Source organism: Vicugna pacos, chromosome X (genome assembly GCF_048564905.1).
Source record: "Vicugna pacos chromosome X, VicPac4, whole genome shotgun sequence".
In the NCBI taxonomy this organism is placed as follows: Eukaryota; Metazoa; Chordata; class Mammalia; order Artiodactyla; family Camelidae; genus Vicugna; species Vicugna pacos.
In genome coordinates, this window is record NC_133023.1 from 20,178,540 (window position 1) to 20,205,949 (window position 27,410).

Here is a 27,410-nt window from a genome sequence, read left to right on the forward strand (position 1 = left end):
GTCCAGTTAAAAAAAAAAAAAGCACAACACTAATGTTAATATGTTTATAGATTTAAAGGATCAGTGAAAATACTTGCCAGAGAAGTAAAATGAATACAGTATGACTCACTGAAGAGATTAACACAAAAAAAGTCTTTTCCAAGTTGTTTTCATGAATTTTATACAAAGATTATATGTCAAGATAAAATTATCTTAAAAAAAGGTAGCAAAGTAGAGTCTACAAAGAGTTCATCAAGTCAATGTAGTAGTATCATAAGCTCTATCTATTGTGTTTCACCTTATAAAAAGAGAGGGGCTAGAAATAATTAGGTTTATTTGATGTTAGAGTTGTGTAGGAAGTGTTATCAAATCAGGAGAGATGTTTAACATTCCCTAGTTTAAATCTGTATGGGGAAAATATTACTAACGTAAATATTTCAGAAACTGTAATGACTTGCTCTTGTTTGTTACACAATAATTGCATGCTATACATTCCATTTATGTTTGGGGTATTATTTGGAATCCTTATCAGTTTTTTTTTTGTATTCCTCAATTATTATGGAGAAATGGCTATAATACATTGATGTTAGTAAAGATGATAGGAATACATTTCCCTAGGATTTGGATTTTTGATATATATGTAAGGTGATATCCAAGTATACTGTGAAAATTTTTTCACACAGGAAATGAAACATCGTTTCACAGTTTGATCATTAACAGGGAATTCGATCAAGCTGAGGAGGGGTAATGTAAATGTGATACAAGCTTGATGTACAATGAGGCAGACTGGATTATACTAACACAAGCTGAAGCCAAACCTTAGTGTATCACGTGCATATTTTTCCACTGGGGAATTGTGGGAGACGAGCTCTTACAAACATATTACAAAAAGAACAATTCTTCAAGAGAGAAGATAGCTTATAGGTTTTCAAAAGTAGCAATTTATACCATCTTTTCTGGGACCTAGACCTAGATTTCCTATTGAAAGCAGCTGTTCTGCCCCTTTCCTGCTTGCCCATTTCTGTCCTCCGCTAACCTTGGAAGAAATTAATTATAGGAATGAGATCATCAGGCGATTTAAACCGACTCCTGACTTACGTTCTCCTGAATGCACACCATGCCTTGCCTAACCTGTTGATTCTTTTCCCAGATTAAAAGAAGTAAGAATGAAGAATGAAGGAGTTAAAGAATGATTAGCTCTTCACCCTCTACAGCCCCCTTAGCAATCCTGCAAGCAGAGCACACAGGCAAGATCACATCTGCAGTCAGGCAGCCATTGAGTCTACACACAATGGAGGATAAGGCAGAATCCAACCTCCTGCCTTGACAATTCACTGAGTTTCCTCCCCTCCTTTTCCCTTTAAAAACTGTCATGGTTGAGCAGAATCTTCATAGTTGCTCTCTGGACATGAGTCCAACTTCTCCCCAGATTGCTGGCTTTTCTGATTAAAGCACAGTTTCTTTCTATTGATACTTGCCTCTCGATTATTGACTTTGGAGCGGCGAGCAACCGAACCTGAGTTCAGTAACACTATGCACTATTGAAAGCACGATTTTGATCACCGTTCTCAGTTTTCTTACCTGGTACTCTCTGCACTTGATCTGCAGTTCAGCAGCTCCACAAATGATCTTTTTCTGGTCTCAGTTAAATGACAGTAAGGCCGAGTCTTATTTTCATCATTCTTCATTTTTTGCCTATGAAAACAAACACAGGACATTTGAACACATTCTGGATGGAAGCCAATTTTTATAATGTCTGGGGTTTTCACTGCCTGGGTATTTTCTGAATTAAAGGGATGGAGTTAAAGTCACAAAAAAGTTGACTTAAGACCTTATAGCACAGCATACAAAGACTATTCAAATATTTGATGAGGTTTAATGTAAAACAAGATAAAATGTCAGGAATTAATTAATCTGTGCAGATTCAACAAAATGCCAAAAAGATGTAAAACTATTTACTTTTTACTTTAGCAAAAGACAGGAAAGAGAATATCAATCCGTTTGATCTGCTCAGCATAACCAAAAAAGTTCTTAAAAATCTGATGAGATGAGCTCTATAATAAGTTCGAAATTACTAAAATTGTTCTACCGGAAATTACATATCCCACTCCCAGGGATATTACTGTACATGTGGTTTCTGTTTGGAAATGGAACAAGAAGCCGTTCCACAAACAGGATTCTGCAATGACATTCATTCACATATTCATTCATGGAACAAAGATTTCTTAAGCATTTCTAGTGGCCAAATGATGTGATAGGCTTTGAGGAGGCAGTAGTAGATACAACATAGTTCCTGCTTTTCAAGTGCTTAGATCTGGGGAGAGAGATAAGCAAAGAGAGAATCCTGGAAGAGTGTGAGAACCATGATGCAAGTAAGTACTAAATAGTAGGATAGTGCATGAGAAGGTATCCAACCCAGTTTGAATAAAGGTTCCACAGTTTGTACAACCCTTTTGGGAAAATGCCAAAACAAACACAACAACATTGCTCATGCACAGAGCATGAGCCAAGCTATAAGAAACAAAGATGAGTAGAGCTGTCTTTTGGTAGAGCTGTTAGTAAAATTACACATGACTTAAAGCTTGGCTTAACATAATAGAGAAAAATCACTAAAACATTTCACAGCAAAGAAATAAAAAACAAAAAACCTCAAACTGCAGAGGGCACTTAGTATCAGCAATTTGCAATATGTAAACATAGTTAAGTGGCACTAAATGGTCTTATTTATTTTATTTACAGCATTTATATAAAATTTCAGTGTGAGCAATTGCTGTGTAAGTTTAGTGGTAGACCTCAATCTCACACATATTTCTGCCATTCACAATTAGTACTTACATCACGTAATTCACTTTGGCTTACAGTGTTGGAATAAGAAGATATAATGAAGGCATGAAATGGAAAATAGAATTAAAATTTGAGAAGTATTTTAAAAGCGAACATAATCAGTGTAAAATAAGATTTTTACTCTCTAGGTTTGCACAGAGTAATGAAACATAGCCAGACAAACAATAGATAAGAGGCTGTCAATTTCCATTATCAAAAGCATTGGTGCAGAAGGTTTGAGAGGTTCCTGGAAGTGTGAGTGTTGGATGTGGGGTCAAGGGTCCAGTTTTGTGAAGACAGTCTCCCACATGGATGATACAAATTGGAAATAGTTCCCCTATATTATTTCCCATTGTTTAAAAATCCATCATGAGAAATGAATTTATTTCCATCTATAAGTGTTTTCAATCAGACATCCTCCACTGAAGAGAAAATATCTGTGGAAACAGAAACATCTTAAGCTACTTCGTTAGAATTAAGTGTCTACAGTCTCGTGGTTAGAGGAGCTGCAGAAGGAGAAGGGCTGAGTAGAAACAGGTTCAAAGGACTGTGGTAGGGGCAAGAGGATTTCTACATCCTATTTCATTAACAATAATTCCATTTATTTAATACCTAATTCTTAATACATATCAGAATCTTCTATGTGAAATTGTTATTTAATCTTCTAAGTATCCAAAGTTGGCAGTGTTGCCTTTTTGTTACAAATGAGAAAGTGGAGGCTTAGAAGTTATAGAAATTGTCCAAATTCACAGAGCTAACAATGGCCAAAGTGAGATTCAGATCTGCTATCCTTTTGTTTGCAAATACTGTAGCTTTTTAACATGCTAGTAGGAATAAAACATGGGTATCTGCCCAGATCATCTTCCCGGTTTAACTCTTTTGTCCCATGTACTCCAAGGATCCCTAATTCCATAGCCAGCCCAGATGACATTTTCCTTGAGGGAATGCCAGCACAATGCTGCTGTCATGTAGATGAATCATGACATAACCTCTCTGAAAATTAAGAAAAAAGCCAGGCTCTTATGACCTGTGTCACGGAAAGTCAGACAAAACATATCCTTGGGCAGACAGTTTATAGAAAGAAGTAATCAGGAAGCAAACTTCACAGAGACAAGTCCTTCAAGTCTTTGAGTCACTGCGTCAGAGATCTTCTGGGACAAAAAAAACAAAAAACAAACAAACAAACAAAAAACAAACCCTAAAAGCAAACAAAACCAAAAAGCCTAATGGTATCCAGATTATTTTACCAGAATGAAAATATTCTCACAGAAACTAAGGGCAGCTGGCTTGTTTTGTCTCCAGGTTTCCATTCCTATTTTGTTGGCTCTATCACCTCTGCTTTACCCAAGTTTGACCCAAGTTGAGTTCTACAGAACTTTAGTCCTGCCATATTCTCTGAAAAGAACCACACGTGTGCATGTGTACGCACACATGCACACAGACACATATACACACCCTGTGGCCAAAAAACTAGTTTGGGAAATTTTCCCCTATTCCCCTTTTGGAGATTCATAGAAAGTCAAATTAGTCATTTTAAACAGAACATTTCCTAAACATTTTTGACCACTGAATTATTTTTGTTTGTTTCTAATAATGCCTATTAACCTATAGAAATAATTTTCTGATTAATATGCTTTGGGAAATCTATACTACAGCAATGACTTACAGTTTTTCCACTCACTAGAGCCCTCCTATTATTTTTACCACTTAGATCTCATGTTTTGATTTTCACTGTTGTCCTTAGAAAATTTCTTGAAGGACTACAGTTAGATTTTTTGAAATACTGACAGGCGACCAATCCCACAGACCCTCACTACTCTTTACAGAGTTTCTTTGAGTTACAGATTTGAAACTGGGAATCACTATTCTAAGAAGGAACTGCTTGTTAAGAAGACTCAATTCAAGGATCTACCGTATAGCACAGGGAACTATATTCAATATCTTGTAATAAGCCTATAACAGAACAGAATCTGGAAAAGATATATATATATATATATATATATATATATATATATATATATATATATATATATATATATATATATATATATATAACTGAATCACTTTGCTTTACACCTGAAACACTGTAAATCAACTTCGACTAAAAACATAAGACTCAATTCATTACTGTCATATTTAGTTCTTTCATAGTTAGACAACCATCACCATATCCTTAGCATGTTTTACTAAGCCTACAGAAGCATGAGAGTACTGCAACTTTCAATGTCCCAGGGATGTCCCCGTTTTCAGGAAGTATCAGTGTAGACAGGAGGGGGGTCCATTTCTTTTTAATTTAGTTTATTGAAGTGTAGCTGATTTACAATGCTAGTTTCAAGTGTACAGCAAAGCAATTCAGTTACACATACACATACATTTTTTTTCGGATTCTTTTCCATTATATGTTATTATAAGAAATTGAATATAGTTCCCTGTGCTATACTGTAGGCCCTTGTTGTTTACCTGTTTTATATATAGTAGTGTGTATCTGTTAATCCCAAACTCCTAATTTAACCCTCCCCTGAGGGGCTCCATTTTCATCTTCATCAGGTAATCCATCTTCTGTGCTCTCTGTCTTTTCTGCTAGCCTAGACAAGGATTTGGCATCTGGCATAAGTGAGTCACACACAAATGACCAAGAGGACTTTTTGTGGTATCCATTATTCAAAATTTAAAGGAAAACCTTTATCTTGGATCTGAAAGCTTTTACTGAGTTCTGTATTTTTCTGTGTCCCAGTTTTGAAAATAGAAATGACATCTCTGAATTTGAAACAGTAAAAATTAATAGGTACTTAATAACATACTTTTATATATCTACTACAATATTATTAAATTTATGGGTCCTTTTGCTAGTTTGCTTTTGTTTTCTATCTGCCTCTGTTGGCTTATGACTCAACAGATATAGTACTTGCTTTTCTTAATTGCTATGAACTGGATACACGACACACACATCCTAACAATAATTTTACTATACTTCTCACAATGTTCTAAAGTAATGGAAAATTTGTTTGGCTAACTAAAATATCAATGTGTTGTACAAACTAAATCCAGGAAATATTCAGAAGGGATTTTAAATCTGTTAAAGCATAAACACGTTTTGGAAAGTATCTCATATCTATGTTCCCCAAAAGGAAGAGCAATGAGCCCAATAATTAAAGCAAAACACCAAATGGCAATGACCACACACACAAACACTGACTCACCGTTTCCCCCAAACATACACATATGCACACTTTAGCTGAAAGCCAGATGTTCCCAGAGAGTGTCACCAGACACCTTCACACCTTCATTATTTGTTTGAAAGATACTTGTTGAGTGGCATTGAAAAGACAGAGTAAGGACATGAGATGCTAATATCTATGCAGGATGTGTGAGCTGGAATATTCTGTTAAAACAAAGATAAACAAAAAGGCTGATGGGGTTCAGAGTATCTCGTCCCAGAATATGCCACTTTTTGACATGTGGATCATTTTGAGCTGAAAATGATTAAGGTCCAATATATTGAAAAGAGCTTTTTTACCTTCCCCTTAACTGCCTAAATAATTCAGATAGGGGGCTTATACCTGGAAGAGAGCTATTACCAAATATAACTTTTTTTGCATAAGAAAGACCACTCTGCATGACATGGCCAACATTTGTTTACCAAACTTCTGCTCTTCCCTTCTCCCTAGGAATTGTCTTCATTCACTTCGAAGTCTCGGACCCCTACCCTCTTCTCCTTAGCTCAGGATGGTGTGTAAACCTCAATTACCTGACTGCCAGGGAGCCTCTTATCTTTGGGAGTCCCAAATGTGCAAAAGTAACTGTTTTTCTCCTGTTAACCTGTTTTATGTCAATTTAATTACTAGACCAGCCGAAGAATCTAGAAGAAGGGAAGAGTTTTCCTCCCCTACAAGGCTGATGTGCAGACTTGTTTGGTTAGCAGTGTGAAATAAAATTCATATTTTATGGCAAGACACGAAAAATTTAAACATAAAAAAATTCTTTGCTGCCCTTTGGCTTCCTCTCTCCACCACTGTGCACTGGGCATGTGCATTATGCACCAAACGTCTCCAATCAGCAGGAATACCTGTGCAACCATAAGGAGCAACATGCTCCTAGCATCAAGACAACTTCTTAAAAGGTAACATTCCTTCTTGATCCTGTGAGGGATCACATGACCCACCAGAATGACGCTTAGATCTGGATAACCTAAACTGTCAATAATACGTCATTTGATGTATAGCCCTCTGTCTCAACAACTTATATAACTGTGCTTTGACTTCTAACCAGCAGAACAGTTCTCAGAGCTTTCTGAGATGCTTTTCATGGTTATAATCCTCAAATTTGGCTCAAATAAAATTTTCCATTTCTTTCTTAGATTGACTGATTAATTTTTCATCAACAATAGTCTGACAATTTTAGTTTAATTGTGGGATGCACTAATTGTTCATTTAACTATATCAGCTGCCAAAATCACCTTGCTTTGGAAGAATGCTGTCAGATGTTCTTAGCAGCTTATATTCCAAGATTATTTTGACAATGCACATGAATATGTTTTATTTTTATTCTCTATTCTATCTGAATATTTGCCATAATTATTCTTACTTTTTACATATAAAATGATATTACTTCTTGAAAACTGCTTAGGTAAATCGACATTCCTTTGATAATTCCCTTATCACATTCTCTTTGTTAAAAACATTTACAATATGTCTTCTCCTTGACAATACTGTAGAAAAGGAAGAGGAGGAAATCTTCCTTTCTCACTCAGGGTTTAGAAGGAGTTTAAGGAAACAAAAAATAATTTTAAAAATAAAATGCTTCTCACAGTTCTTCATATATAATCTATTAAATATCAATCAGATACATAAATTTATACACAGGTAATTATTTTCATTAAAGTCAGACTTGGGGATCTTAATACTGAATTCGGTATTATTGTGGCTTCTTTATGTTTTCTTTTTCTTAACATTTTTCTTTTGTTATCCATACCTTCCAATAAAAAATGTAATACTGTATACAGATTAAACAATGTACTTTGAGCCCATTTTATCCATGAACATATTTTTTTTAAATAGCAAGAAATTATTATTTGATATTGAAGGAGAGCAGAATGTACTTCCACCAAATATACCTCTTTGGTGTAAGGGTCATTTTAAAGAAACAGATCATGTAGGAAAAGCTCTAAAAATTGATAGAAGTTATCCTTTTGTTAGAGACATTTACATCTATAAGGGAAATCTCCATTTGTAAGGGTGTGTCCCTCTCCATACTAGGAAGAGAAAGATGACTTTAAATTTCTAGAAACTGCTAGTTCAAGAGAATGCAGAGACTTAAATCTGCATAACAACCTTACCCAGTGCTTTGCCTGGTAACCTCCCATAACTGGCCTCCCTCCCACCACTAACATCTTCTTTTGCCTTTAGCTGAAGATGATATTTAAGATGGTGACTTGGGCAATTTCAGGGAGTGACTCAGTTTTCCTGGGTCTTTCCCATGTATATAGGAGGTATCCAACCTATTAAACTTCCGTCTGTTTTTCTTTTGTTAACCTGTCTTTTATTAAAAGGGGGTCCCAGCCAAGAACCTAGAAGGGTAGAGGGAAAATTATTTTTCCTCCCCTACGATAGCTAATGATTATAAAATACCCTGCCAATGTTTAGTAAGACTCTGAGTTAAAAAGTCATTAGTGAAAAAGGCAGGTCCAGGAGTTCTTAAGTCATTCAAACGAAGTTCACAAAGCACCTGAAAATAAATCATTAAATGCAATATACACCTTTTCTGCCTTTGAGGGAAAAGGGGGAACATTAAATGGTGACAAAGAATAAGGCTGGTTTATGAATTTCAGCTTGTGATACCCATGACAGTATAAATACTAATTCTTTGCATTACAATATCTATTTTCATACAGCTGTATTTTTATTCATAATATCTATCTGTATTTAAGTATATAAATATGTACCTAAACATAAAAATACTGCTAAGTTGTTCAATTTTCTTAGCATGATCAAGAATTCCCAATGCTGTAAAAAATGAAAGTCTCCAAATGACAGCAACACTTTCCTTAGAAACATGTGGTAGAGTAACTTCTCTTCTCTTAATAACTGTAATAACCCAACCAGTGAATTGGTCTATTTTCAAAGCTGCACAACAAATGTGAGAGGTGGACATGTAATACGGAAGCATCCTAAGATATTCTCTTCACAGACAGTTGAATATTTCCTTGTACTTTTGCTGCTAATGTAATTTGCTCACTGTACTACCTGGCTGTTCTTCTCTAATTCAAGATTACTCTTTAAAACAGGAGAAATATACTGAAGCTTTAAATGTATGACTCATGCTCTATTATGTTAAATAAAAGTCAAAAATTTTGTGATATGTTGTGTTGGCTATACCGCTGAGACTCATTGTGTGAGATATAAATTAACTTATTGCTGTAAGATTGGGTGGTTATCAATTTTAAGGGCTACTTGAACACATTAGCGAATGTGAAATTAAAGCAGGATATCAGAACAAAATCGCTGGAAAAAACATGCTCCTGTTTGAGAAATGAAACATGTTTTTCTTTTTTCTTCACGAGAAAAACAAAATATAAGGTTTAATGTAATTCACCGACACCCTGAATTGAGTTTTAAGCTTAGCATCTGTTTCTTGGATGACTGTGGGCTTACCACCCAGGGTGCTGAGAGGCTCACAGGAACTGACTAGCTTCTCTTTGTTCTGATCTCTATTTATCTCCTCCGGCCCAATTCTCTCCTCCTCCTGCAGAAGACTGAAATTAAGGCATGCTGCAATGCGCTCTCTAATTTTAGTCAGAGCATTCTTCTCAGGATGGTGGGGTGCAGAGACTATATTGTGACAAATATTTCACCCTCTTCTTCAATCTAAGGATGATAATTTTCAGTGTCGTTTATAATAGATATGGGAGGTTTAAAAATGTCTCCCTCTTAGCAGCTGTAAAATTGTTATCATAAAATAACATGATTTTAGCCATTTCATTTCATTGCTTTAGAATCAGTAGGAGGAGTTATTTTGATTAGCGGGGGAAAAAAGGAGAAGATTCTGTGAACTTCTATTCATCTGGAAATAAAATTTAAGGTTAAGGCTTTAGTTACGAAAAGATACTTAATTTTATATTATTATTTATGCTTCTGATTTATGCATTTATTATGCCAACTTGATGCTCAAAGATACTTTTTGATGAGTGAAATTATAAAAAGCTTCACTGATTTTTATATACTAAATTTCAATTCCAAAATCTCCGTATGTTGGGATTTATATTTCCAATTCATATAGTTGGGTAGCATTAGTTTCTAAGCCCCTCTCTGATATAACTTTGACTCTTAGGGAGCTATAAAACCACTTATAAGGTGCTAAGGATGGCTTGTTTCAGTTTGACTCCAGTCACAGATTGTTCTTATTGATACACACTCTACACAGCAATGATGAACTATAAAAGCACTGGAGTTGACAGAATGAACTATGGAAATGTAAATACACAGAAATGATGGAGGAGACCTGAAGGGACCTGAAGGAAGCACTAACTGTGGTCAAACATTGATCTAAATAGTCTAACCTGCTCCCAAGTTTCAGGTCACTCATTTCACCAATACATTATTGACAGTATTACAAGCTAAATGCTTGGGATTCACTGGTAATGGCAGAAACCTTCCCAGAGACCTCTGAGTCCACACAACAGCACCTACAATTAAAACAAAATTTCTAGAATGATGTGTGCTGTGACTGAGGTCACAGATACAAAGGGAACACGGAAGAGGAAAAGCATCTTACACAGACTGGGGAAGTGGTCAAAGTCTTTCTGAAGGAAGAGATGCTGATGTTGAGATCTGAAGGATGAGCGTGGATCAGGTGAAGAAGAGGAGAGAAGCAGGGTCCAAAGAAAGGATACTGTGGAGAAGGAACATTTTTTCCCCTTCTAAGTTCTTCTGGTTGGTCTAAGAATTAAATTGACACGAACCAGATTAACAGAAGAGAATCAAACACAAGTTTAATAACATGTGTACATGGGAGAGACTCAGGAAAACTGAGGAACTCACCAATATGGTAGAAACTCACCCTTAAATATCATGGAGATAGAAAAGCAAATATTTGGTAAACATATGTTTGCTGTGTCAGGCAGAAAAAACGAGTCACAGAGAGGAATTTCAACAGATAGACTTTGCTAGGTCCCTCCCTGTCTACATATAGAGTTCATACTATAATTGTCTATGGGGATGGCTCCCTTCCTAGAACTGGTCCTCTGTCTACATTCTTTCAGGCAGTTAGGGAGAAGGTCGAAGTTTCTTCCTGAGTCTTTGGGGCCTTGATTGTTTTCAGTTTGAAATAACCCACTTGCCAAAGTGGCACATTGTGGAATGGCAAATTTTGTTCCCCTACAATACATAAAGAACACAATCCACTTCCCAAGCTGAAGACGATTCTGTGGGAAGACATCTGTTTTGATGATGCTAGGAGGAAGAGGCAGAGTGGGGAACAGCTAACCTGGGCCAAGTTCTGTGGGGAAACTTGGCTGAGAGGCCCAAAGGCACTCTGTAGAAGTCCTTTACTACTGCTGTGGCTTTCTGGTACTTACTGGAGTATTCTCATATTCTTTGGTAAAGTGCTCCTACTTTTGAAAAAAACATTCACACACCCCAAGCAAATCTCTGTCTTTTACCAGCCAGCCCTCCTTCCAGTTCCTATCTAGCTACGAGCTTCCTGCTTGGCCAAACTTATTTCTTTTATTTGCAGCTGGAAAGGAGCACTCTCTTTGCCTTTTCCTAGTGGCAGCCCAAATTAGACTGAAATTTACCTCTTGCCGCTGCAGAAATGGGGCAGCTCTTACAAGTTAGCATTGATTCAAGTTTGTATGGATTTATTCCCAACTACATGTGTTGACCTCTCCACTAAATAAACTTATGTTTACTCTGATGTTTGTTCAATAGTATATGAAGGGCTTAGTGGAGAGGAAGGCTAAACATATGGCAGAGAACTATTGGTTTTACCAGAGTCTCCAAAAATTCAAAGAGTAAGATTTTTCAATTATCCCAAGAAGATAATGCAAAAATAAATATTCAACAGAAATTCTTTTTTCTATGGTCTGAGTTTGAATGACCAAAAAGTGGAAACTCAATGGAAACCATCATTTGCATACGAGATACATTGTGCTTTTTTAAACAAAATGGCAATTTTACAATTTAAAATTAGCTTATCCTTTTTCAAAAAATAATCCATTAAAATAAATAAGGTAAATAAAAATATAATTGGCACTTCAACATAAGCAAACAAACAAAACTTCTTCATATTGCAGAGCTAGTAGTAACACTGCTGAAATAGAGGCATCTGTTCATCTTGACAAAATTGTTACTAAGTATAGCTAACAATAGTCTTGGATAGCCCGTTATCCCAGATTGGTTCTCCTTTAAGAACAGTCATGAATTATCTTTATGGTTAAGACATTTCTCTGAAGTTTTGCAGAGGGCTTCTTGCTTTGGCTTTTATTTCTTTGATTCTTTTTCAAAATCCCTCATTACACATTTCTTATGTTTTTAAAATATTTCCTATGTTGAAAGGCCATGTCTCTATGGCTATGTTGTGGGTCATCCAGAATACATGATTATTAGTTTGTCCTTTTTACTTTTAGAGCCATTTTTACTTTTAGCCGATTCTACCTTATGTTACTAAATGGTGAGAGCAAGGGGTTCTTCAGTACAATGCATAAGGGAACTCCATAGAGAATAAACATACCTCTGAATCAGCAAAGGATTCTTGGGTCCCACGAAAGAGAAATAAAATTAACCAGAAATAATAAATATAGCATCATGCAGTCCATCAATATATTACTCCTGTGAACCCATACGGATATAATAGAGCAAACAGCGGAGCTTACAATAGAATATGTTTCATGAGAAGAGGGACTTTGTCTTTTGTACACTAAAGTAATCCCAGTATCCAGAACATTTAGCATGTAGTAAATGTTCATTTAATATTTGCTGAATGAATGATGGGGAGGCAGGAAATAGGATATAACATATATCAAATGTAGGCATTGTAATGAGTACTTCACAGTATGACATCTTAATGAATCCTCATATAATCCTCATGGAGGAAACATGAATATTGCATTCTTTTTTAATAGAAGAGAAAACTAGAGCTCTGAAGAGTGAATTTAATTACCCAAGAGTTCACAGCTGGGAACCAGCAGATCTAGCAATCGAGATCTATCCAATAGGCTGTCCAAGTAATACACTAGCCACAGTATCAAACTACTCATAAAATGTACCAGTAACAGTAACAGTTGAGTATTGCAGTTCTCCATGGAAGCCTCCACCATGGAGGACCCGTGACTGAAGGAGCAATGGAGAATAATTATTGTGGATGGAAGACATCACAAATCTAATCATCCACTAAGATTTCACTGCTAGGAGCTACCAGTAAAATGCAACATTGACATATCTGTTCACAGGTACAGTGCTTAAAGAAACTTCACATTGCCACATCAGGGGAACCATTCTTCCTTGGTAGTCCTGTAGTAGTTTTCCGTTGCTGCTATGACATATTATTCACAGACATAGCAGCTTAAAACAGCACAAATTTATTATCTTTGAGTTCTTTGGGTCAATAATCCAAGGTGAGTCTATTTGGATTAAAACTAAGGTAATGGCAGGGCTATATTACTTTCTGGAGGCTCTCGGAGAAAATCTGTTTTATTGCTCATTCAGATGTTGGCAGGATTCAGTTCCATGAGAGAAGATCTTGACTTCTTGCTGGCTGTCAGCCAAGGGCTGCCTTAGCTTCTCCCAGCCTTTTCTCTGGTCCTTGCACACTACTACATCTCAGAACCAGTAATGGAGCATTGAGTCTTTCTCATGCTACCATCTCTCTGACCTCCTGTTTTGCCTTTCTCTTCCACTTTCAGGGTTCATGTCATTAAATTTGTTCTACCCAGGATAATCTCTATGTCTCAAGGTCCTTAACGTTAACCACATCTTCAAAATCACTTTTATCATCCAAAATAACATAATCACAAGTTTTGAGGATTAGGAGGCTATGATTCTGGCTACTGATGACCATACTCACATGTAGTTCTAACATTTTGATGGGCATAGAAATTCTTGGTCTTTTAATGTATTTTGCAATCAAGAGATAAAATAATTCCTTACTAAGGAACCCAGATGACTTTTCAGTGGTCTCTTAAATGATAACTAGGTAAGTTTTTATTTTATTGAATTATATTTGACACATAACATTGTGTAAATTTAAGATGTACACGTTTATTTGATACGTTTATATACTGTTAATATGTTTGCAATTGTACTGATAATTAGCAGCTCTATCATGTTACACAATTGTCATTTCTTTTCAAAACACAATTCAATATTCAAAATTTAGGTAGTAGGACTACTTTGTAAAAAGCAATGCACTTATTACCTATTAAATGTTTTTTTTTCCTTCTTTGAATGTAGTTCTACCCTTTATTTATGTCTAAAGCTTGTTTTCTCATTGACTTTAGATTAGAATCAGGGTCTGTAACTGATTTTCTTTTTGTACAGAACTTGAAAGTGGTTTTTTAGTAGTCACTGAGTAATGATCAGGGTTTGACATGTAGGAAATAGAGCTGGACTTATTCCCATAATCACATATCCCAAACTAGTTAACTACCACCCATATATCACTTTGAGCTTGGGGAAAAAAAATAAGAGCAGGGAATTAGAAGGAAAGTAAGAAAGAAAAAAATGAAAGGGATACTTCAGAATGTACTGCATCTGCTCTGAACTTGGGGTTGGTTATATAATACAAATTCTGAGAAAATAAATCCTGTTTGACTGCCTACTCAAATACTTGTAACAGAATGATAAAAAAAAATTCTTTAGATTTCTGGCTGAGACCCAAAAGCTGACAGCAACTGAGGGTAAGAGCTCAAATATTCTAAAAGGATACCCTGGACATAGCAATGCAGAAGGGAAACAGCAGAAACTAACCTGGTTTCATGACTATCATCCATATGTACTGCAAATAAGAGAAAGCTAAAAATTCCCTAAAGATATTTTTAATAAGAATTTCAAAGGAGTAGACAGTGTTTTGACACTTCCCTCCATTCCCCAACTCAAGTGTTAGGATCCCCAAGAGAACCACTCTGGATTCTCACCGAAGGGCAGAATTTAGTAGGCTCCCTGTATAAAACTGCTGGTGCAGAGCACGGACAAGATCTTGGACAAAATCTGACATTTCCTTAAGTATCTGGGAGAATCTATGAAGATGCCTGAAAAAGCATGAAGGTAAGGGGCAGAGTTGTGCCACCCATGATGGGAACCACTGTTAAGCAAACTGATTTTCCCAATTTGGTAGAGTAAGACAGTATGACTTTTTCTGGTGGCCAAGTGAATGCCTGTATTATTGAGGTTAATGCTAAGATTTGCTGTCATTTAACAGAATGATACTTTATTTCTCACACTCCTCCATCTTGAAGCTATGCCACCAGAACACATGGCTTTCTAGGCTATCTAGGGTAAGAGTGAGATGAGGCACCACACTGTTCCTTAACCTGGACAATATCTCTTTGTGACCTTTAGCAGCTTCATTCATTCACTCACATAATGAAAGGATGTGACCTTCTCTAATTGGGATAAAAAGGATGATACTTGTCTAGAAGCAATCCTAACATCTAAACATTAAATGCTAGGTTGCAATTTAAGAGATTGATAGATAGACTGAAGACACATCTAAGTTTCTTGGTAAGAAATTTCATCCTCTTTCTACTAGATCCTTTATCCAGCAGGCAGGGCCTTTTCAAGATGACTCAAGTGGGCTACTTTATCAAACATTGCAAGTAGAGTCAGTACTCAACACATATTTCTTGAGTTTCTTAACTTTTCCTAATTTCCCTTGAAGTTAGTTTGGAGCCTTGTGGGTTGTTTTGATGAATGAATATTGAGTGGACATGGTAGGTACCACTCCTGGGATGAAGTAGATGATGTTCAGTGTGTGTGTGTGCATGTGTACGATGTAATGTCATTTTCAAATACAGTGTCTTTCTACTTTCACTCCCTTTGGATATAATATAGGAATATTTTGAATCCCAGATGTGATGAGTTGTGACTTTAGGTCAGCTATTTACACTTTCAGTTTCCTTACCTATATAATTGTAGAGTATATTATACCTAGTGGCCTCCAGTTCATGATGGTAAACTGAGAACATTTATGACCTTGTATTCTTCTGAGTACCAATGAAATTAGAGAAGATACATGAAATTTGTATTGTAGGACAGGAAAAATAGGAAGGATGCCACCAGGAAACTTTTAAAAATGGAATTTCTGAAAAATAGAGATAATTGAGGAATAGATTGGTATGGAAAGGGTAGTAGAAACTTAGTTGAAGATGCAAGATCTTCCCAAGAAATTTTTGGAGACCCTAAATTTAAAATAAAAGTATATTGCTATGTAAAAAAAAATACCACTCAAAAACTTATCGTCTTAAAAGAACAACTGTTTTGTTGCTTTCATCATTGTCATTGTTGGGTTTTTGCTTTGTTTTGTTGTTTCATGGTTCTATGAGCTGACTAGATCAGTTGGACAGTTTGCTCCATGTGATTCCAGCTTGGGTTGCAAACTTCTGGAGACTCAAATGGGCTGGAACATACAAGATGCCTCATTCATATGTCTGGCACATTGATGGGGACACTAAAATGATTTGGTCTCTCTCTCTTTCTGTGTAATCTTAGGGCCTCTCCACATGATCTCTACACAACATTTCTCCAGTAGCACAGTCAAATCCCTTACATTGCAGCTTAGCACTCCCAAGGGCACAAAAGCATAAAGTTGTCAGGCCCTATCTTAAAGCTTAGCCCTGGAAATGGTACAGCATCCTTTTACTGCATTCCATTGGATTAAGTGAGTCACAGAGCCAGTTCAGTTTCATCAGGAAATGGGAATGGGAATACATACGACTGTGAGTATCAGTAGACATGGTTCACTTGGGGGCCATCTTCGATATTACCTACCACAGCTACTCACAGGAGCAACTCATTAAGGATGAGCATCCTGACGAGCTAGGAGACTGTCACCTCTTCCTTTCCTGAGCAGATGGCTACAGGGAAATGTGTTCTTGACCCAAGACCTTAGTATTGGAACAATGTGGGCCACCATCAAGAAGAGATCTTACTCATGCTATTTACCCCTGAGAGAAAAGCAGAGCAGAATCTCAAGTATGTCCAGTATTTTTACAAAAGACTATATTATGGCAGGAAAGTGTAAGAGTGTGGAAAACTCCTTTAAGCTAGGAGTAGAATATTCTAATGTGTTCCACTCTCAGAATAAAGTGCTCTTCAGACATTGATGTCTAGTCCGAGTCCACAAAAAAAAATTATTGAAGAGACAATCCTCTGTTACTGCAGAGAAATCTAATATTAAGTGCCTTAATTAATTAACATATTCCTCCATCCATGCACATAGAACAGAAAAACAGCCAACCTTTAAATAATGGAAAACCAATGCCACAGGTAAAAAAATGAAAATAAAAACCTAAATTACACACAAGCATACACACACATGCACACACACACAAATATACACACTGAAACCACACTTAAGCAAGCAAAGCTCAGGTAAAATAACGAAACAATTTGATTTCAAAAATTTGAACTTACATAGTAATTATAAACAAAAATAAGCAATTATGAACAACTAAAAGAAAAGAAATCCAAGAAATTAATATATTATTTATCAAACTAAAAAATAATAATTCAATGCACAGAGTAACTGTTAGCTAGATAGCAATAAAGACCAAACTGGTGTTCTAGAAGATAAATTTGGGGAAATTATGCAAGTTGTAAAGCTAAATAAATACATATGGAATATTAGAGGTTAAGAGAAGTAAATAATCCTGCTGGAAGGTACACGTAACAGTTCTAAAAGTCAAGAGCACAGGAAACGGAGGAGAGGGAATAATCAATTAAGGAAAAAACCATATTGTCACATTTTTAAAAATTTAAATTCATACTCACTGAAATAAAAAAGAACCCAAGATTTTTTTTAGCAAGTAGGCATTGGATTCTGTCACTTGAGCATTCTAATTAACTAATAGGTGTTTTGTGATGTAGCAGGAAATTTCAGTCAATAGAGGTCTAATCTTTTTTATTTGCTTCTTGCATTGGGAGAACTTCAGAAACTTCCTTGAGTAAATCTGAGATCCCTGACAGTGCCATTCAAAACTGATTCCTTTTCAGAAAATTATATGACTAATCAATATGTTAATCGTCATTCAGCAATCTATTTATAATAATGGCTAACATTTCCTACCTGTGTGCCAAGCACTGTTCTAAGTGACTAAAACATGCCACGTCCTGTAAGCCTCACAAAATCCCGAGGCGGCAGACAGAGGAGAGGCCAGATTTTGTGGTACCTGAGGCTAAGGCAAGGTACTCTTTATAAAAAATAACACAAAATTATGAACACAAAAACTGGTATAAAAAAAGAGTATTTTCTTCAGGGAGAAAAGATACCCTGAAAAATTACTGGAGGGTTGGAGCTGATCTTTTTCTTTTGAGAAACTTCAGTTAATTTTCCAGAGATGACTTTTACAAAATACTTCCAGTTGGCCCTGATTTCCTTCCTCATTTTTTTTTTTCTCTAAAGAACCTGTTAGGTAGGTAGATAAGTGGGGGCAGATATGGTGGAGGAGACGGAGGATGGTCTGGAAGATGGAGTTATGCCTGCCTTCAGCATAAAGGGGCTGTACTTCCTCTAAATGAGTGCCAGCAAGAAACTGATTAGAACCCAACAGCCACAACTGCACAGCAGCCACAAGGTCCTAACCAGGTATGACCCAATGCACACTATAATATAATTAGCATTGTGGTTTAGGCCCTCTCCCATGGGTTTTCCTGTGTGCATCATGGGTAAGGACATGTGCAAAAGGGACCGAGCATGATTAAGCACTCCAGGGGCAAAAGACATCAATCAATCGAGAGACCACCTCTAAGCAAAAATATAAGAGAAGGCGCAGAGACCACCGCTTTTCCTCCCTTGGGATCAGCCTACCTCCTGTTCTCAGAGGTGTACTTTCCCTTTGCTAATAGAATCTTCAAAATCTTGCACTACACAATGTTTCCATCTCCCATCTGAATTCTTCTCTTTTGGGTAAGACAAGAACTGAGGTCTTTTCCCTTCCCCTTTTGGGGTAACAAACCCACACATGTGAGGAGCTTGTTGTTTAAGTTCCCTTGGCTTCACGGTAAATTCCCCTTGGGAGATGATACGCTTAAGGAAATGGAGGCACAGAGCACAGCTGTTACTGAGGAGCAGAGTCAGGATTCAAATCCCGGTTGCCTGATTCCAGAGTCTGCACTCTTGATCCCCATGTCATCCTGCCAATTATGGGGCCCTTTCTTGAAAGACACCATGGAGGACTGTTCTGAGGGAGAATAAGCTAAGTTTGCATACCACCTGATTAAAATTGTGTCTTTTTTTATTAATAATCTTATTTTTGATGCTACTGATATATATATATCTCCGGATACCATCAAAAATAACTCGTCCTTTTTAGTCTCAAATATGACAAAAGTGAATTGTGCTTGCATTTCCCCAGAGATCCTCAAATTCTACCCAGGGTGACTATCATGTCTGGAATTGCTCACAAGATGTTCCCAACAGGAACCTTAGGTCTAGATTCTTCAAGGTATCATCTTCTCTATCACAAGGTTAAAAAATTGATGCTGGAGATTATAAACATTAAGATCATTGAGAATCTGAGCCTCGGATGGTGCTTCAATGCGGACGAGTGAAACGAAGCCTCGGGCCCCATACTTATCTGGGAAGACTGAATAGGTGATCAAAATAATACATGTGGCCAACAAGAGGATGGGGTTAACAGACCTAAAATAACTTTTTAGTGAATATCATCTATATAACCATAATACTTTTTTTCATATGAGTTTAATTTTTTTTGATTGAACTTAAAGCAAAATACAACATTTATTCCAATTTCACCTAATGTGAGATGCTGAGATCAGAGCAAGAGCAGGAAGTCAGAGCACATAAGCCATTTTAATTATTTTGGCTTTTAGACTAAGAAGGATGGGGTGCCATTGCCATTTTCTGAGTATGAAACAGAGAAGGACCCTGTGGGGTCCTCCCTGGCACAAATCCTTTCTGTGTCCCCCTTTTCTTGTTTGGAGGAAATAGGCTTCATTCAGCCTCCTTGACCTTCCCTGAGTTCCAAAGAGCAGATTCAAACAGTTGCTAATCAGGGCAGGGAGGGGATGCAGAGACAAGGGAGGGACAGTCAAGAAACAGTAGTGCTCCAACTTTTTGGTTTGTCTGGCCTCACTGCGTATCAGTAACAAGTAGAAGTATGACGCCTTCAAGCAAGTAGTAAGTGAAATACCCAGGCTGTTGTGCTGAGGATAAACAGTAGGGGTCAAAGGGCTGAACAAACGAGGTTTCTTAAGAGAATATTACAATAATTTTGACCAAAGACTTAGAAATTTGGACCAGAGTTAAAGGTAATTTATTATCGATACAGATGGTGAAGAGTGGTTGGAATTGGTATATACTTTGAAAGTAGAGAAAATAGGGTTTGTTGTGATATAATAAGGGGGTAGTAAGAGCAAAGGAAAAAGGATGACTCTGTTTGTGAGAGGATAGAGCTGGTGGTACTTAGTGTGATGGCCAAGACTACAGCAGGTGGGGTTGGGGAGACAGGAAAGTCTTACTGAGATGATGAGGATGTTATTACTGGGACAGAGGAAGGAGGGATGGGGCTCTCACAGACATCACTGGTTCCTGAGGTCTGTCTGTCTGCCTTCGTGCCGTCACACTGTGAAGGAGGATGAGAGGTAGTGTTACCAGGAGCCTCTCAACATGGCGTATCTGAGGCCTATTCTTTATCCTGCTGTTGAAGCAGCAGATACTTGGAAAGAGGGGCCATGATACTGGGTCCATTAGGAGTTCTAGACTCTCTTTTTCCTTCAAGCAGAGGGATAATTTCAGACTAATCTTTTCTTCATTGAATTAAGAAAACCAAAAATAAATACGCTCTTTATTTTGGAGCTTCAGCATCCAAGTACTTAAACAACAGGTTTTATTACTGAATGATCATTGCATCCCAAACAGCTAAACTTTCGATTTTCATTTGATATATACATCTAATTTGGATGCACTCTGACTTAGATAAAAAATGCATTATTAATGCATGTATATCGTTAAAGTGGATCAAGGTCAGAATACAGCAAAGAATAAATGCGAGCTTAATATATTTTATAAGCATTTGTCTTCTCTTTTCTGGCACACAGATCAGAACATTTTAGGAAAAAACTTCGATAAATGCTTAAGTGATACCATGATAATATAATTGTGTTAAATGCATTCAAGTCTCTTTTAAATATGCTATTGTATGAGTGACCAGAATGGAAATCAAAAAACAAATCAAGCAAATAATTCAAGACACATAGACCTTCTTTCATCTGAGGAAATAGAGATATTTTAGAAAGACTGACTTTATATGACATACCTGTTGAATGCAGCAATGAATACTGACCCTTACACAGAAAGTCACACTTAAAGACTTAAACAAAACCATATATGATTTAATCATTCATGTTTAATAGACTCAAATAATTCACAAACCAGAATGAACACAGCTGTGCTTAGCACTTTTTGTCACACTGTGTCTAAAAGAAATTCAAATGTCTCGCAGGTCCAGCTAAACTTTAGGATGCTTTATCCATGCATGGACAGTCATTCAGATTTGGAGTAATTAGTGTGCTGAAATGGAACTGCCATTACTTTCTGCTTAAAAAGCCCTCTCAGTGAATGAGACTGATGGAGGTGCCCTTACTTGTGCTCCCAATGCATCTGGCGTATACCTCCATCTCAGTAATTGTCAGACTCCATGTCAAGGGTCTGCAAACTTTACATATAAAGTGCCAGGGAATATGTCTTTTCAGCTTTGTGTGTCATATGGTCTCTGTTGCAACTATCCAAGTCTGTCCTTGTAGCATGATAGCAGCCATAGAAGATACATAAACCAATGGGCCTTAAGAGCTACATAATGTGTTTCAATAAAACTGTATTTACAAAACCAGGTAGCAGTCCAAATACAGCCCATGGACTGCAATTTGCCATTCAATGATCTATGTTCATCTTTGCAGCATCTATCTCCTCCATTAGCTTTACTTAATAGCAGGCATCATTTCTGGTTGATATTTTTATTTCCAGAACATGAGGTAGTATCTAGAACAGTAGGTATTGAATCAATGGTGAAGAGAATGCTAATTTCTTATGGGAATTCACTATTTCAAGTGTTCTTTATGACTACTATGATTCATTATGTCAAAATAGTGTTGAGAATGATTCTGAAGTACTCTTTACAAATTGTACAGCCAAATGAATAAATACAACTAATGCTTATTGACTTTCTTAGTCAACATTTTTCACTGGCATAGTTTTTCCTTTAAAGTAATATTTTTTTCTATTTTTAATAGTAATACAGATTTATTACAGAAATTTAGAAATTCAGAATTTTTTTCAATCCATGGTTATCAATAAGAAGGGCAATCCTACATATTAGTCCAATGATTGTTTCAAGAACGTACATATATCTGTTGGTTTGCAACATTAAAGATGTTTACATGACCAAATTCTTAAAATGTTGCTTAAAAGTGACACCCTGTGCTCAAAAATCTTCAATAATTTTACATACAATTTAATACATACAATTTAATTCCAGATGTCTTAGTTTTAAGAACATTCACAATTTAGCCCCAAACTATATTTTCATTTAAGTTTCCACAACGTCTTGTCTAAGCAAATTCATATCATCATTCTGCAGTAAAACACTGTCTTATCTTTGATTTTACTCATTGTTTTCTCTACCTGGAAAGCTTTTTTTTTCCCCCTCAATACTTTCTGATTTCTAGGTAGACCCAGGTCCCTGACAACCCAGTCTGGAATAATCATAGTCTATCCCTTATTTAAATTCTTGTAGAGTTTGTGAGCTGCAGTACTGACTTGGCACTAGCAGTCATAAAAGGATTAGTATGGACTCTTGTGTGACACTTGCCATATGGCACGCTGAGAGTAAGGAGGGGCCGAGCTAGTAAGAAGGAAGCAAGTGGGAATGAAGCCAACTCCAAGGACAGAAGTTAGAAACAACTCCAGGTGATGGGATAGCCAGAAATGAGGTCAAATAGAGAGAAAGGCAGAGGGATAGCACACAGCATCAGAAAATCACTTACAGATTCCCTACACCGTTGGTGCAAAGAGAAGCTGTGCTGTATGACCAAGTGGGGCTCCTGCTGTTTCCAGGGGCAGGGCAAGCGTACAGACGACCACAGACGTGTGTGATGGATATGAGGTCAAACAGACCTTGACAATCATCATAACCTGCTTTGACCACTAGTCCTTTTATATTTGTGTTTATAGCTAAAATTACATCCATTTTTCTCCACAAATTGACTTCAAATTCCTGGAAGGTAAGCTTTAGGTTTTATATTTTACACCCACAAACCCAGTAGGATTTTGAATATGGGTGACTTTAAGTGAGAATGATTTACTGATAGATTTAAATCTATGCTTTTTAAATAGCTAAAGTTATCTTCCTTCAAAACACATTCTTGGGGAGTGGGGAATAGCTCAGCGGTAGAGTGTGTGCTTAGTATGCACAAAGTCCTGGGTTCAATCCCCAGTACCTCCATTTAAAAAAAAGTATTCAAACCACATTCTTGACTCAATCAGGCAGGAAGAAAGAAACAATAATATATCTAATTTATATGCCAAAAGAAATTATTTAAGCAAAATAATCGGACCAAAAAGTAACTTCTAATGTGCGTGTACATTTTTCAATATTTTTTTGATTTATAATTAGTTTCTGGTGTACAGAATAGTAATTCTATTAACATATATACATACATATTCTTTTTCACTATAGATTACTACAAGCCATTGAATATAAAAATAAACTTTTAAAAAAGAAACAAGAAAAAATATAAAGAAAAAAATAATATGCACACATAACAATCCAAAAGGTGAGACAATATGAAAATTCTACTATTTAGCTCATTCCCACAAAGACTAGGTTAGTTTCACAAAACGTTCTCACATATCTGTTCCTTTCAGTGTCATCTGGGACTACTGACATCACTGTCAAGTATTCTTCAGTTTAAATTAAACCTTTCCTCCCATCCAGTCAGTAAGAAAGACCAGTATACTGCATATAGTCATTAAAACTGATGGAGTAAAAAAATCAAGAGCTATCAACAAATATAGAGAAAGTACTGAATACCAGGTCTACTTGGCGAGAAAACAAGGAGGAAGCAATATGAAACTGACAGCACACTCTAATTATATTTGTACATGTTGCAACCTGCATTATAAAACTTTTGTTGTAGATTGGAAGTGGAGAAGAATAAACCAGATCCTGAGAACTAATAGCTGGGTAAGCTGGACTGTATGCTAGAGAACAGAATCCTGTAGAGACCACAAAAAAAAAAAAAAAAAAAAAACCAGAATTTGAGGGTCTAGACATTCAGTTCTGACACTACACCCAGGAAGTTTACTAAGAAAATCGGCAAAAAGACAATGTTGTGCAGAAAAAAAAACATCACAGTTGTGTTTCCCAAGAGAGATGCAAATATGGGAATGAGATGTATTTGGGAAACTCTTGGCAGGTCCTGGACAGGCAAGTGGTAACAGCAGCAATAACTACCAGAAATGATCATGTATAATTGCTTTCTAGCAGCTAAAGCCAAGCAAGTAGAACCAAGTCAACAGATCACAATTAAACCTGAATACTGGAGCAGGGCAGATCAGGAATGCATTCATTGGAATAAGGTTAAAACAGACTTAAAATTATCACATGGAGGAGGAAACTGCTAGAATAGACAGGCAATGGTTTGGCACTCTCTGAATTTCTTTTTACTTTTATTTTAAAAGATCCAGCTACATTAAATTATGTTTTTACATTATTGGTATCAGCCATATTAATACATAGAAGTATTTCTAAATTTGTTTTGTGACATGAAGTGCATAGTGTCAAGTGTTATTCATTGTGTTTGGTTTGCGACATGTGCATTTCAGAAAAACAAAACAAAATGACAAAACAAAAAAATAGATTGATATCACCAAAGGGGGAATAAGTTAATCTCCTAACAAAATTTATTTAATCTCACAGTTATACCGCTGAACTGGTTAAACAAATGAAGTGCTTGCTGATCAATTTTCAAAGGAATTCCTAAAGAAATTCATAGGCTCAACATCTTTAAGTGATGCAATTTTTCTCTAACAGAATTTAATTACACGTAGTTAATACCCTTTTTGAAATGTAAGACTGCATTCCTCCTCCTCACTATGGTCCAACTTCATCTTATAAAAAAAGGGACAAAATAATAACTCATCTATTTTATTAGTTACTCATAAAGTATCAAGTAGTATATTTATTTCTTTGTTAAGCTCAGGAAATACCTGCTTATCTCCTTGCCACATCTGGTTCTAATGCTGCCATTAGCCTGATTCATTGCTTCCACGTTAATGTTCCAAGTTCCTTAGAACTTGTTATCTTTTGGCTGTTTGCTTTGAAATATTTTGGGTTTCAGTTTACCTGTAAATCTGCCAAGAGTAATGATCAAGATTGATTCTTACTTAAAGTGCCCAAGACAGTTGTGTTTAATTTGCTTAACATTAAGTAGCATTCTCAGAAGCTCAAGGTCATCATTCAGATTTTTTTTTTGTGCCAACACTTTGGAATGGGTGAGATGCCAATTGTTATATGAGTCTACTTAATTAACATTTTAAAAGTGAGCTATGTTATCACAATCGACTTTAGGTGGCATTTTAAAGGATCAAGGCCACTGAAAATACAAAATATTTCCTATTATAAGTATCTAAGGACACATTTTATAATCAATGTGATTTCTGGACTAAAATACATATATACACAGATAATTTCTATATGTAAAAACAGAACTTTTTTCAGTCATCTACAGAAATCAGAGATAGGAAAATTATAGAGATGTCAAATACATCACTGATCTAAATATCTCATTTTAACCACTATTCTAAGCATCCACCTACTAAATTTAATAAGTAGGAACATTACAAGGTTCTCCTTTTTAAAATTTGGTCCTAAAGGTGAATGAGAAAAGGAAAAAGAAAAGGATGATGATTAATATACAGACAAGATAATTATCTTTGAGATAATTAAGAATTGCCTGTCATGGCCATTTATTTGATTACCAGTTTAATAGCATTCACTGATCTAAATCTTGGTCCAGAGCACCTGATACATAGACAAGTGGAGCTGCATTTGCCTACTCCTCAGCTGTAAGGGAGCCTGAAATTATTGATATATATATATAGTAAATAGTATAAACCTCCATCTAAGTAAAGTAAACTCTGGTATAAGATATTTCAGAAAAATAAACTGAAAATAGAACTTTATTTTTTAACAAAATCTGAATTTTCAAAGGTGACACTGAAGTGAGTATTTGAATAAGACTTTTCTCAAGTGAAATAAATTCACAAACTCGTTATATACTCCAACAAGTTTGCCTTTAGGCAATCATTTCTGTAAAGATACGCTGCTGACTAGATGGAGCTCTGGAAGCCACGTGAGGGTAATGAGACACAAGTCAAAAGCATATCCCAGACTTGACCCTACCATCCTTGCACAACTGAACCCACACCATCAATTTCCTAAATCCATACTCAGCATGTATTAGATGAGGCTATCACGCTCTATGTATTTAAGCTTGTCTAGTCAGATCTCTTTCATGAGAGCCAAACACAATTCCCAGACGATTTAGCAAAGTCATTCTCACAGAGGTTGTAGAAATGACCCAAGGACATATGGATAACAAGTGTCAAAATAGGATGGTGAGCTCCCATCTGCCTATTATCTCCTACTCATTTTATCCCACAAGGTGACAGCACATGTGTCCTGGGCGTTGTGTTTTCTCTCAGGGCTCTGAAGTTTGTTTAAGGCTCACAAAATAGGCCATAGAGTAAGTTGAGATTTAATCAGGCAAAAAAGGGCAAGAATATGTACTGGTTCAAATTGTTCTGGTTTTCAACCCCAGTCCCAACCTTTGCATTTGTCTTAAACAAAGGATAGTTCTACTCAGTGGATCATCATGTTACCATTTATATTAAAAGGTTGACATTTGTCTGAGTAAGGACACCTTTACCGATGTGCGTAATTAATGCAGGAATAGTTTCAGTGAAAAAAAAAAACAAGGGAGGGAGAGGGAGAGAGGGAGAGAGAAAGAGAGAAAGAGAGAGAGAGAGAGAAAGAGAGAAAGAAAGAAAAAAGGAAGGGAGAGAAAAGGAAGGGAGAGAAAAGGAAGGGAGAGAAAAGGAAAGAGAAAAAAGAATGAATTCACTCTGCTTTATGCGCAATATGTCTCCCTTTTTTTCATACTGATTCTTGAAGCATAGAATTGCTTCTATTGAAAGTATAAAACTTCTTAATCTCCATTTTGAATATTTAGATAGTAATTTCAGTATGAAAGCGTACCAAGAAAACCTTACTCTTTTTTCTTACTTTGTTTCATTTTGTCTACTCATGGTCTAAGGGTCACGTGACTTTATATTCTGTCTACAAACCAAATGCTGAGGTATTAAGGCAGAAGTTATCA

At 36.3% G+C, this 27,410-nt stretch overlaps 1 long non-coding RNA gene across 1 annotated transcript in view; it reads right to left on the reverse strand.

Annotated features, from left to right (window-relative positions):
• Window positions 1-27,410, reverse strand: part of LOC140692050 (uncharacterized) — a 329,341-nt gene that overhangs the window by 170,678 nt on the left and 131,253 nt on the right. Inside the window, exon 3 of the long non-coding RNA XR_012067628.1 lies at window positions 1,561-1,674. This is a non-coding gene — a long non-coding RNA (uncharacterized lncRNA). The remainder of the gene's footprint in view (window positions 1-1,560; window positions 1,675-27,410) is intronic.